This window comes from Alligator mississippiensis, chromosome 7 (genome assembly GCF_030867095.1).
Source record: "Alligator mississippiensis isolate rAllMis1 chromosome 7, rAllMis1, whole genome shotgun sequence".
NCBI lineage: Eukaryota > Metazoa > Chordata > Crocodylia > Alligatoridae > Alligator > Alligator mississippiensis.
In genome coordinates this window covers 27,250,102-27,263,567 of record NC_081830.1, presented here as the reverse complement: position 1 = coordinate 27,263,567, position 13,466 = coordinate 27,250,102, and the positions used below count along the sequence as shown (strand labels likewise).

The following is a 13,466-nucleotide window of genomic DNA, read 5'->3' as shown; positions in this document are numbered from 1 at the left end:
TATAAAAGTTATTTATTGCTAAGCATATGAAATATATAATAGTACTAGTAGTAATAGACATGCAAAAGAAAAACAAACACAAACAATGACAATACTACCCTGGTTTCACTAAGTATTTGGGGAAACTTAGCTCAGGCTTAACTAATACAGTTCAGATTCAGAAGTTTATGCCTAGACAGAAGAGACAGAATGCTGGGATCTCACCTAGTCCACGGTACTCAGGCTGCAAAGCTGACAGGCACAGTCCGTAGCACAATCCTTGAAGAGAGAGACGATCTGTTCTTCCAGCGTCCCAAGAATGACAGGGGATGGTGTCAGCACAGGAGTTTTCTTCTTCTTTCCTTTTCTCCCTCTTTCCTCCTGCTTCTTCTTTTTCTTTCTTTCTTTTCTTTAAGCACACACACTTACAGATTTTTATACCCTCAGTTCAGCTGCTTCAAAGGACCCTCAGTAGTGTAAATCATTGCCTTTCTATTGACAAGGGGTTATCTGGTTTGGACCATCTCAGGAAACTGATTGATAATCAGGAAACACTTAAGATTAGGGAGTAACCCAAATACTTGGGAGCCAGCTTGAGATTCCTATGGATGGCAGATATACTGATGGGATATCTCATGGTTTCTTCAGGAACAATAGATAGCTTGCAGCATCAGGATTTGGGATTTTTACTTGTTGTGCACAAGCCTCAGCTTAGCATGACTTTTCCAGATTTAAAGCAATTATTGGGGTGCTCATAACCTTTTGTGGAGAGGACTTCCACCAGTCGTCTCGGGAAAGATACGACAACACCTGGGATTAGGGCTCCAACAGGCTGGATGCTGTGATGAACCCTTAACCATTGTTCAAATGTTGCCCATACCACCTCGGACTCGGTCTCTTGCCTCAGCATTCCCTAACCCGGCAACTGAGTTTTAGTCAATCAAATTTAAATAGGCCTCCCATAGTGGGACCAGGGAATGTACGGCCCGAGATGCCTATTAAACTTAGAGCTGTGTGTGTGTGTCTTGGGGGGGAAAGGTCCTTAGCAAATCCAGATTAGAACTGGTCTGATAAATGCTGAGCTGGGTGTGTGTGAACATGGGTTAATTAACATTGGAAGCACAGATTCCCCATCATGCAGCGCTGTCCTGCTTTTCTGGTCCCAGAATTCACTGCAGTTTCTGCTTCAGGCTTTCTGTTTTCCGTCTCTCATGTAAATGAATGGTCATCTGGTTCCATCTCGGATGCAAATGAGACCTAGGGCAGTTGATTCACTCTTGTCACCCTTATCTGGTGAGGTTCTTAGGTGCGTCTCTCACTGCATCTTAATCAGTTTCATTTAGGTAGAGGAGGGGAGGGAGGGGGGGGTGAGTCCTTTGTGAATCAGACAGACTGCATCCTGTGCTAGGGTTGCCCAAGAATACAGACCTGAGGCGTAACAGAATATGCACTCATATTCTTGTGAGCACATTGTTGAATATGTTTGATATCACATGCAAAGGTAGCAGATATTAGAGAGGGCCATGACTGGAATGTCTGCTTCTCATAGTGACGTACTGAGTGTACTCTCCTCAGTGTACTTTGTTTCTAAGATGCTGAAACCATTCTTAAGAATTGTCCATTCAGGGATGGAGACAGTAGCAGATTTTACTGATGAAGGAATACCATATATGATTGTGAACATGTACATTTGTATTCGGTCCCTGTGTTTGTATTCATCAATGCATTGTGATACAGGCTTTCATGACATAGGTGTTTTGAATCTCCAGTTCTTGCTGGGTTTTTTTGCTATGGTTTCTTGTTTTCATATGTGTATATGCATTTGTTCTCATTTGCTTCTTTAAACCTCAAATATGATCCCTGCAAATGCATCTACTACATGAACCTTCTGTCTTAGAATTATCTTAGATTCATTGCTAAATGAGGCAGATCAGATGTGCCAGGATGTGTCCTAGAAGTGTCGATCCTGTTAAAGGGAAAAACACAGATTACCTGTTCCTCTGCTCATTCATTCTTAGGACAGTAGGCAACATTTTCTCCTAGGGCTTGAGGGGCACAATCCTGCATGCCTAAGGAATGCCTATACAGTATCAGGACTGTCTACCCAGCTTTCCTCTCTTACAGAAACTTGCCCTGGGAAATCTCAGGGTTCATCATCTTAAACAGAGGAAGAAGGGGTTTCCCCACTCATGGTGACACACTCCTGTGACTTCCTGGGTATGTCGCCATAAGGAGGGAAACCTAGGATTCTCCATTTCTAGAGATTCACCCCCAGAGATCCCAGGATGTGTTTCCATAAGTAGGTAAATCTCTGATTCCCCTTTTTAAAGAGACATGTCCTGAAATTCCTTTCACAACATCGAAGTTTGGAAAGCCAGGCAGGCGGTCCTGGGACATAAGGGATCCAATCCTCTATGGAAATTCCTGGGGTGTGCAGAATTGGGACCTTATACCTCCAGACAATCTTCCAGGTCACATGGAGAGTGTGGGTTGCTCTGTGCTTCCATAATCTCCCTCCTCAGACCCAACAAATATTGGCCACTGAAAACAGCATAATCTGTTACATCCTTTTTTAGGCTATAGATATTGCCCATTTCTAGCGTGGCAAGGAGTATAGATGCCTATACTCCTATGCCTATTACTCCCCCTTTGGGGGACCATAAATATTTTTGACGGGTCAAAGGCAACATCTGTTTCTCCATAGCATCTAGACTATGGAATATTTCAGGGTGAAGCTCTCTCTCTCGTTGAATAGTTTTTCAGCATCATAACAGGTACACTGGAATCAGCCCTTTTCAAATCAGTGCTCTAACCACAAGACTGTCGACTCATTCTCACTCCACATTTCTAGAATGAAAACTAGAAAAGATGAGGTGAATAATTTCATACACTCTCAGCTATGAATTACTTCACCGGCATTCATGTCTTTCATACATCTCCGCATCTATCGTTCCTTTAAAAGGCTGGATTAAGGATGGCCATGGCAATACAAACATCCTTATACCTAGGGCTAAACTTAAATGTTTATAGACTAAAAGCCCATGCCAACCATGTACATGATATCAGAATATTTTAGCACTCAATTCTCATTATCCTATGACATAATTTTCAAATCTTGAAATAAAATCACATGCTTTTAATTTTCTGAAGTATATTCCCCAAAGCTTCTTTTACCTCCTTATTTCTCAGGCTATAGATGATAGGATTTAACATGGGAATTAAGATACTGTACTGGATGGAGAAGAGTCTGTCAAGAACCACTGAAGAGGCTGAACTGTGTCTCAGATATCAAAACAAAGCAGTTCCATAATACAGAACAACTACAGTGAGATGGGAACTGCATGTAGAGACAGCTTTACTCCTACCCTCAGCCAAGCGTATCCTCAGGATGGTACAGATGATGTAGATGTAAGATAAAAGGGTGATGGACAATGAAATCAAACTTAATATCATAGCTGAAGTGAGAAGTGTCATCTTACTGATGAAGGTCTCTGTGCAGGACACTTCTAGTAGAGATGGGAGCTCACAACTGAAAGTGTTCAGGTTATAGGGCCCACAGAAATGTAAATATAACACAGGAGCAGTATTTATCAGTGCATAAAGTATACTGATCAGCCATGCAGCACCCACTAGTCTCATACAGACTTGCTTATTCATGGTCCTCACATAATGCAGTGGTTTACAGATGGCAGTGTATCTATCATATGCCATTGCTGAAAGTAAGAAAACTTCTGTACAGGCCATCAGAAGAATTAAGCTCATCTGGGCAATGCAGCCGGGGAGATAGATTATTTTCTTCTCTGCCAATAAATTCTGTAACATCTTTGGGACAGTGACTGAAGAATAGCAGATGTCTAATAACGATAAATGGAATAGGAAAAAATACATAGGAGTGTGAAGGTGAGGGTCAGCTTTTGTCACTACCATTATGGCCCCATTCCCCACCACAGTTAACAGGTATATAAGTAGAAACACCACAAAAAGGAAAGGTTGGAGCTGTGGGTCACTGGAAACACCTGACAGAACAAAATAGCTGACAGTCATTTGGTTCCCCATGGCCATTTGTTCACCAAATCTTTGACCTAGAAGAAGAAAAGAATGAATCAGTGAATGAATGAATGAATGAATGAAACAATTACAATGAAAAGTTGTACTTTTCCATTTATGGAGATCTTTATATAGAGAACTTTGTTATTGTGTCTAAACCTCATTGTTTCCAAATACCTTGAAATGACAAATGTTTTTTGATGAGGAGCATGTTATTACTGAGGGAGAAAAAAGTTTGTCGATTGTTCATGTTCATTCTTGTCTTTTTTTTTTTTCCTTCGGCTTCTTTGTATCAAGTAATATCCATCTCCTACTTCCTACCTGTCAATGCAGGACAAAGATTTTAAGGATGCCCTATGTATTTTAAATGAGATAACAAAGTAATTGGAAGGGGAGAAAGGGAGAGAGAGTGAAGATTGGAAAGAAAAGATTATTACTCAGTTTTATTTTTGGTTAATTTTGGGGGACTAGAAGCAATGTAGCACTAAAAAAACTAAATCCAAAATAATAATGGTGTTGATTATGAGAACACTATCCTAACCTGGTATACTTGGAGGATTTCACAAAACACATCTACATAATATGGAAAAGATTACATCAAACATAATGTTTGAAACTGGAGGATACTTGGGTGCCTATGCATGAGCAGGGAGGCTGCTCCAATGCGCTGGAAGTCCAGAATGTTGGAGGAGACTCAGTTAACCAAGTCTGATGGAGTGTGGCACTTACTGCAGTCCAGCAGCCTCCTGTGTCTCCTGTATCAAATCCCTGTGCTTCAAAATGGAAGTAGGGGAACTTGAACTATAGCTCTTTCAATGAGATTTAGATAAAGCATGCCCACCACCATTTTGAAGTGTTGGAACACTGATACATAAGACACTTTGGGAGCTTTAGTAAGAGAGGCTCTGAGAGCCACTCTAATTAAAGCACTCTGGCCTCACTCCCAGAGCAGTATATAAACAGTAAACACCCCTTTATTTTAAAGTGTGAAATGATACAAAGTGCTGGACTGTGGAAGCAATATGCATTGAATTGTAGACATCAATGATTTTTCTGGGAGCAAACACAATGTGAATGACTCCCTGACCAGTCTCTGCTGCTTTCTGGAACTGGTAGGATTCTCCTACAGGCAAAGCTATTTTGCAATAGCTGTTATTTGACCACCTGTATACTCTGGAAAGGTATTGGACAACATTTGGGGCATAAAGTGTCCTAAGCAAGGGCACTTCATGCCTCAACTAGGCACTTCTTGTCTAGTCCAATAGGTCTTCAACAAAAGTTCCAGTAATATATATAAAAAATGGCTTGCCTCTCAGACATTCCCTGGACCATCACAGCTACAAAACACTCCAATTCTACTACATGTTCCTTCTTGATGCTGAAAATGCTTATTGCTAGGCTAAATAAAGTCCACCTCTACCACTGTTGGCCACAGGGAAGGGTTCCTTTTTACAGAGGAATAGTTTAAAACAGTATGGTGAGGAGGCAGCTTAACATCCTATAAACAGACAGAGCCTGGATATAGATGTAACAGTGGAACTTCCAGGACATGGATTTTAGGAGATATAATATGTGACATGGGGAAAAGAGTACAATGGTCTAGTGCAGTAAAGATGGGATATGCTTGAATTTCCACAAAGTTCTCATTAGAGGAGGAAAATTTCATTCTTTGGCCTACAGATAAATTGAAATAGTACGGTACAAGAAGTACCTAAATTGAAGAGCAGACATTTCAGCTAAAAATAAATTAACAACAACAACAACAAATTTGAGGAAGTTCAGGGCACTTCCATTTCCTTTCTGAGTGGAGGAATGTGGGGTATTATTAGAAAACAAACAAACAAAAAACCCCACCCCAAAACAACTTTGACCTTCTTTTCAGAGGTTCTTATGCCCTACACTGTATAACCCCATGGGAATTAAAACATCCCCTCTTTTAGCACCTTCTGTTAAATTCCTTTTGAATATCACAGTTTCTAAGCCATTAGAGAGGAATCTGGACACACTGAATTCTCCATGACTGCACTTACAGTATGATTTCAACATGAATACCATATATGCATATTACATAGAAATACAATAAAAGAAACTCACCTAACATTGGAAACAAGTTTCAAGGTAATATGGGATGTTAACACTTGTTACTTCATTTTCTCTCCTGTAATACGGAGTGGGAGGGAAGAGGAAGAGGAAGGAGAGACAGAACATGCACATCCTTTTTTAATTTGAATGATCTTAAACAGGGTAACTCATTATTTGTTTTCTGAACAAGAGAATCTTGTCCCTTATGGGTGGGAGACATCCAGAGCATAAATGAATCTGATGCACTTACATCAATTGTATATCAGCAGCTGAATTTTTTTTTCTAATGCCCAGATGGGCAATTAGCTCTTGAGAAAGAATGTTTGCTCCCTTCAGGACTGGTATTGAGGTGATTCCTTTCCCTGCCTATGAATTAAATTAAGAGGAAAGAAACTGTCCAAATAGGTGTGATTGTACAGTTATCACACAGCCCAGTTTGGGCAGGCTGAAAAGAACTGTCCAGAATTTCAAGAGAATTTCCAGATGTGGGATGTTTTTCTTATATTAATATGTTTGGCCAGGAAATATGCATGTGGTATGGCACCACACAGTAGGGCTGTGTGAAATGGGCCCTATTCAATTCAGATTAGGGTTTGGCTCGAATTGGGGACAGTGGTTGGATTTGTTGATTCGGATCATTGTCCCTGATTCGATTCAGCTGAATAAGAATCTGAAGATTTGATGCTGATTTGGAGAATCAGCAATTCGGACACAGACACAGTTTAAAAGGTTTTTTCTACATACCTTGAGGTAGCAGGCGTGGCTTGTGAATGTTGCAATGCGAGAGGCAGATAGAGCTTCCCACAGCAGCACAGGGGGCTCTGCAGCATGCTCAGCAGTGAACCCAGAAGTGGACTGGAAGTACGTTATTATGAAAATAAAGTTTTGAATTTTTCAGTTTCTCAGGACATGTATTTAGGGCTGTGCAAAGCTTCGGTCCCTAATTCAATTGGGCAGAGATTCGGCCCCATTTGGTGGCCATAACTCCAAATCTAAATTGAATCAGAAGACCCTTTAATGTCTCTGAATTGCATTGGAACCCTCTGAATTGATTCAGAGAGATTCAAAAAGATTCAAACATAGACACCGCTTTAAACGTTTTTTCTATATATTTCTAGGTATTGGGCTGTGAATGCTGTGACAGTGGGGCAGATGGAGCATCCCACAGGAGTGCAAGGGGCTCCCCAGTGCTCGTGATAGCAGACCCAGAAGTCAACCAGAAGCATTTCTGGTCCATTTCTGGGTTTGCCACTGGGCACACGGGGGTCCCCCTGAGCTCCTGTGAGGCGCTCCATCTGGCCCAGCACTGCCGTGTTCCCAAGCTGTGCCTGGTAGCTTGAGGTATGTAGAAAAAAAATTTAAAGCTGTGTCTATGACCAAATCACTGATTCTCTGAATCAGCATCAAATCTTCAGATTCAATTGAATCGGGGACAGTGATCCGGATTAACAAAGCAAATCACTGTCCCCGATTCAGGCTGAATATGAATCAAATATTTCACAAACCCCTAATGTATATCCATGTTCCATGCAGGCTGTGAAACTGTGAAAAAAACAGGCTTCGTTCATATTTGAAGGGTTACCTTGTTCTCTTTTTAATTGTGCCAACCATTTATACATGTCATAGAGGTATCTCCCACATCATTAAACTGATCCACGTCCATCACCAACTTCATGGGCTGTTCAAATAAAATTTGATAAGCTTATATATGTTGTTCACAAACAGTCTAGAATCCAAGGCAATTTATTAATTAAATTTAATTGTAACCTGCTCCAAGGGCCTCCCCTCCTTTGATGAAATAGTGATTGGGACTCAGAAGGTCAGGCCTCTTCTTTTGCACATTGGACATAATTAGTCATCCAGGGTTTCACATAATTCTACATACCCACCCATTCTGTATTTTGCTTTAATCAATAAAGTGTTCCTTTACTTCTTTTTACAAATACTCATGTGCTAGGTTTATCAACTCTTGCTTTTCCTGTAAAACAATGGGTTAATGCAGTTTCCACACATTCTGGTATGTTGGTGCTATAAATAGTATCTAAATAAAAATGAAATTCCCTTTATAGTCTTAAAAATATTTCATCAGATTATTTACTAAACACACACATATTACCTTTTTAATCAATGCCATTTTGCTAAACAAGTAAACTTTACAACTTGAAACTTTCATATGAATTGCTGTTCTTTGTTTCAAAGATTAGAACAACTTTCCTGTCCAAACTGGACGAAAAGTGTCCTAGTCTGGGATCCACAGACAAATTCAATTTTTAGAGAGAGAGTATTACCAGTGATTTTATCACATTTTTATGATATTCATATACATTTAAACTTTTACCGTCTTAAAACAAACCAATCAAACAAACAAAAGACAACACAACAGGACAAACAAAACAAAACAAACAGACAAAACAATTTTTGCTGTGGTACTAAAACCATGGCTTAAAACCAGCATGAAAAAAGCCACTGTTGATGGTAATGAGGCCTCATAGCCTTTCAGTCACCATTGCTACTAGACTGAATTTTACACAGTGGTTTCTGCAGAAGAAAATACACAAACCTGCCAAGGAAAACTCCTTACAGTAAAATATTATTCGCATTTACACATTTACAATATTGACATGCAGTAACAATGCACATATTATTAGAACTCTTGGGGTGTTTTCTTGTATACATACATATATATTAAATGACAATGATTATTTACATTTATTTTACTATTTTCAGTGGTTCATTGCACCATTTTGGACATTGGGATTGGGACCTTTACATTTTCCCCCCAAATGTGAGATCAAGGGATGCCAATACCCTTGTTGCACTTTAACCAAATTGTCATTTAAAAAATATTTTTTTCCTTTTAGAGGGACAATTTTCCCCTCTGAATTTTTATTTTAAAAGCTTTTTCCATATCTTTATTGCTGGGACATTATAAAATATTTAAGTTATTTGGATAAAGCAATTGTTCCCATGAATATCAGTTCCAAATTATACCAGCACTTTTGTGCCAAGGAAATAACCAAAATATTATATTAGCCAAATTCAATATTAAAAATAATTTTACCCCTCCTGCTATAGCTGCTGGAACTTCAGGGTATTTTCTGTACCAGGAGCTACAACAGTTGTTACTGCATTTAAAGTTCTGAAATTTATTGTCAGTTTTCAGGTTTTCTTGTTTGCTCTCAAAACAGACCAAAATCCAGGACCTATACATATTAAGCATCTATATTATCATTTCCTAACTTAAAACATGTTATAACTTTAGTAGATAGTTTATTTCAGCCTCTAGTGAATATTTACACTGCCTTTGTTGGGGGGAGGGGGTTGATTTCTCATTTAAAACACACACCTGTATCCTGCCACATTTAATTCTTTCTGCCTGTGCCTTAAGAAATGCCTTCATTTACTTGTCTTGATTAACTCTATCAATTTCAGTAAGAGTCTTAATGGTTGAACTGAGTTTTCAGAACCATCTTTTTTTTTTTGTCTTAACAAGCTGTTAACACTTTCCTCTCTGCAAGATTCACACTATTTTTGGAGAGTCAGGGGAGGTAAAAAAAACACAAGACATTTCTCGCCCCCTTTACCATGAGATTGCAGATACTTATTTCCAGCAGTTTTTTTGCCTTGCAATGCAGATACAAAGCAAACATACCACACTGCTCACACTCTCTATTTTGCACCAACACCTTAACAGTCTTTGCAAAGCTGCTCATGCATTATGCTCTTTAAGGTATTTTACTTAACCACCTCGGACACTCTTTGAAATCAAGTTACAACTGTCTTTCAAGGTCGCTATATTTCTTTCTGCTATAGAGCAATTATTTCTAAAATGCCATTCTCACTCTCTCCTCGCTCTCCTCTTAATGTGACAGAAAGGTGTATTTGTGCTACACATCTCTTTTCCTTCGTCTTCACCAAGGGTTTTTCTGTCAGGGTATGCTCCCCCTAGCCTTTTCCCAATGAAGGCGGTGGAAGCTTGGGTTTTAAGGCACCCTATATTCACCCCTGCCCATTCCCCTAGGTGATTATTATGCGGCATTTTGCAGAGACTACCCCACTATGGGTAGCTCCACCACACTAACCACACTCAGGAGGGTGGCAGTTTCAGGTCATCCCCAGGACCAAACTCTCCACTCTCTGCTCTGGTCTTACCTAACTTCCAGCTTTCCTATTCCTTTACAATACAAACAATTCTATATCTACCAATCCTAGGACTGTCATCAGAGTCAAAATACATCTGGTCAGGATGCAGGCTCCATTCTGAAGCTCTCTAAATCCCCTGTTATCTGAGTAAGTTATTTATTCAACAGAGCCACTTCTTCCTGAATATTTGTCAGGTGAACAAAAAGATATTTAGCAGCCTCCCACAAAAGCCAAATTGCTGCAGCTTCCTTTTTCATGGAATGAGGAGGTTTATCATTTAATTCTACATATTTTCCAAATGTTTCTTCCAAATCAGCAATAGTACAGGCATCTGCTACTGCCTGTTCAGTCCAAGGGCTATGCCCAAATTTTTGCAAAATTCATTTTAAGGGGTTAACTTCCTGTATAAAGGACAAAGCCTCCTGAACTTCTGCGCTGTTTTCCTTTGTTAGTTTTTTTTTCAACATCTTTTCAACCTCTAAAACGTAAATCCTACCAGTGTCCAATATGAATCACCAAAAACAAAAACTCTAAACAATAAACAAGCCATGAGTCCTAAATTCTTATTATTTATGTATTAATTCTAATATTATTCAAGAGAGCAAAAGCTCTCAACGCACCCCTGGTATAATAGAAATAGAGCAAAAGCTCCCAACGCACCACTGGTATAATAGAGTCAAAGCTCTCAAAGCACCCCGGTACAGTATCCAAACTGTAGCGGTTGGTCTAACCTGCACCTGCAGCACCTGGCACTTCTACCACTAGGTAGTGTGCACACCTTTAAACAAACAAACAGATTAATAAGCACAACATTAAACCATATATCACCCCCTGACGTATTCTCCACCAATTACATGTTACACAGATTGACAATTGCTCAAACCATGAGTGAGACCTTATAAGGGGGCATAAGGCAAAGAGTTGCATTTATTGATTTCATAAAACAAAACATACAAAGACATACACTAAACACATCATTCACACAAACACACACAGACAAATGCACTCTATGGAGATGTTATAGTTACCAGCTTGCTTGTTCAATGTTGGCACTGGGTGGCCAGCCCAGGCTCATTGAGGATGATGGAAGCAGGGGTGAACAGATGAGTCTGTGCTCCACTGAAGGTTGCAGAGTGTGAATTCCCTGCCTTGGCATTGTTAGATCCCACTTTGATAGGGATTTTAAGTCTTTGTCCAAAGTTGAGGTACTTTTCCATCCACACATCCTTATTCAGTTGTTGTTCTTCATCATTTTTTCATTATCTCAGCTCAAAGTCACTCCTGTCATAAAAGTCAGTCTTTCAGCCTTGAAACATTGTGTAGGCTAAACTGCAATCCTACAGAATCCCTCTTTCAACGTGTTGCTTATCTTATCTGCTCTGCACCTGTTCACAGACTGGTTCTTCAGACATCCATTAATCAGTTCATTGTCTGGTAACTTGCATATTCAGCGCCTTAGCAAACCTCCTCTTGCTTACACAGGCACAATAAACATTCCACGCACGCCTCATTCATTCAATCAATCATACTATCATTAACATACTAAATAAAAAGTTCATGGCTTGATTACATATATAAATAATTACACATTATATATAATATTGCCAGTATAATGCTGTTATTACATAATCTAAACATAACCTATGATAATATCTAGCCATCTAAGCTAACATGTTCTGGCCTTGCATTACATATTGCTAAAACTTTATTCAGTCACACACTTCACAAATATAGTAATGGAGATGGGGAACCTTCTCAACTGGAAAAACAAGCTGAGGTATTGAGGATTTCTCAAGCCCTGCATGGTCTCAAGAGGTTTAAATTATCTGACTCCTATGACAACTCCCCAGTAGGCAAACTTCATAATACTCTTCATAACCTCATTACACTTTTAATTTGGCTAACAGCTTACTTGCCACTGAGAAGAGTAAGAATTGGACCCAGTCCCCTGTTGGATGAAGCCAAAGTTGGGCATTGTTGCTATAACATTGCTTCTGAGTCTATTGCGTAGTATGGAGTCTCCTGGATGAATGTGGTATGGAGAGTCACCTGGGTGAATTTTACTACAAGACCCATCAATTCGCAATGTTGGAGAATGTACTATACTATACTTTGAGGTCTTATGCCCTGTGTCTGCTGGGTCTCCTAAGGATATCTAGTATAATTTGATGTTGTTTACATCAGAATTTAAAAGGGCAGAACTCAGTTGAGGTTAGAGGGACTTCCCAGATTCCAAACAAGATGAAGGACAAAAGTGTATCCCACTCAAAGGGTTCTGCTGTCAGAAATGTCTTTAACAGCCCCTTTAAAGTCTGACTTCAACTGATCCTTGAGCATTTTTCATTAAGACAGACAGAAGTCAGGGTAGAGTTAGACTTTATACATTGAATCAGAGAAGCTAAATGATGTAATGGACCACACTTGACACAATCCACTTCCTGAAAAGTTTTTTTGTTCCACAATTTTATGATCAAATTAATTTCTTAAATTCCCTTAAAAAAAACAGCACCACAGCATACCTCCCATACTGTGTTTTTCACAGCTGTCAACTCCTCCTGGAGCTAAGTCAATCATTTTTCATGAAAATCCAAGAGAAAGTAATGGTGATGTTCCTTCCAAACCAATGACTTAGGGTATAGAGCTGTCCCCTGAGATGGTGATGTCCCTCCACTCCTATCTTCTCTGTCCAATCTGAAGCACTGGCCCAAACCCACATTTCTCACCAGGTGACTGAGGGACCTAGGTCCCAGACAATGACGTATTTCAGTGTGAAGCTTTCTCTGTCTCTCTGGTTCAACATGCTTGTTCAGGATAGTACCAGATTCATTGGATTAGCTTTTCTCAAGTCAAAGCTCTAACCACAAGGTGGAAGACTCATTCTCACTCCCTACTATAAAACTGAAAAAGGGGAACTATTTCATACAATCTTGGCTACAGATGACTTCCAGATAATTCATACCTTTCATGTATTTATGATCCTACAGTGCCTTTATAAAGATTGGATTGAGAACAGTGATAAAAACACAAACATTCTTATGGATAAGGGACAACTTAATTGTTTATAAGCTAAATGTCCATACCAACCAATAAAATGTTACGAAATCATATAAATCTCAGTTCCTATTAATGTGTGACATTTTTTAAATGTTTAATTGCATTCACATGCCTTAGATTTTTGGCAGTATATTCCCTAGAGCTGCTTTGACCTGCTTGTT

At 39.4% G+C, this 13,466-nt stretch overlaps 1 pseudogene; it reads right to left on the bottom strand.

Annotated features, from left to right (window-relative positions):
* Window positions 1–4,106, bottom strand: LOC132251708 (olfactory receptor 8U3-like; annotated as a pseudogene).
* Between the last annotated feature and the right edge of the window lie 9,360 nt (window positions 4,107–13,466).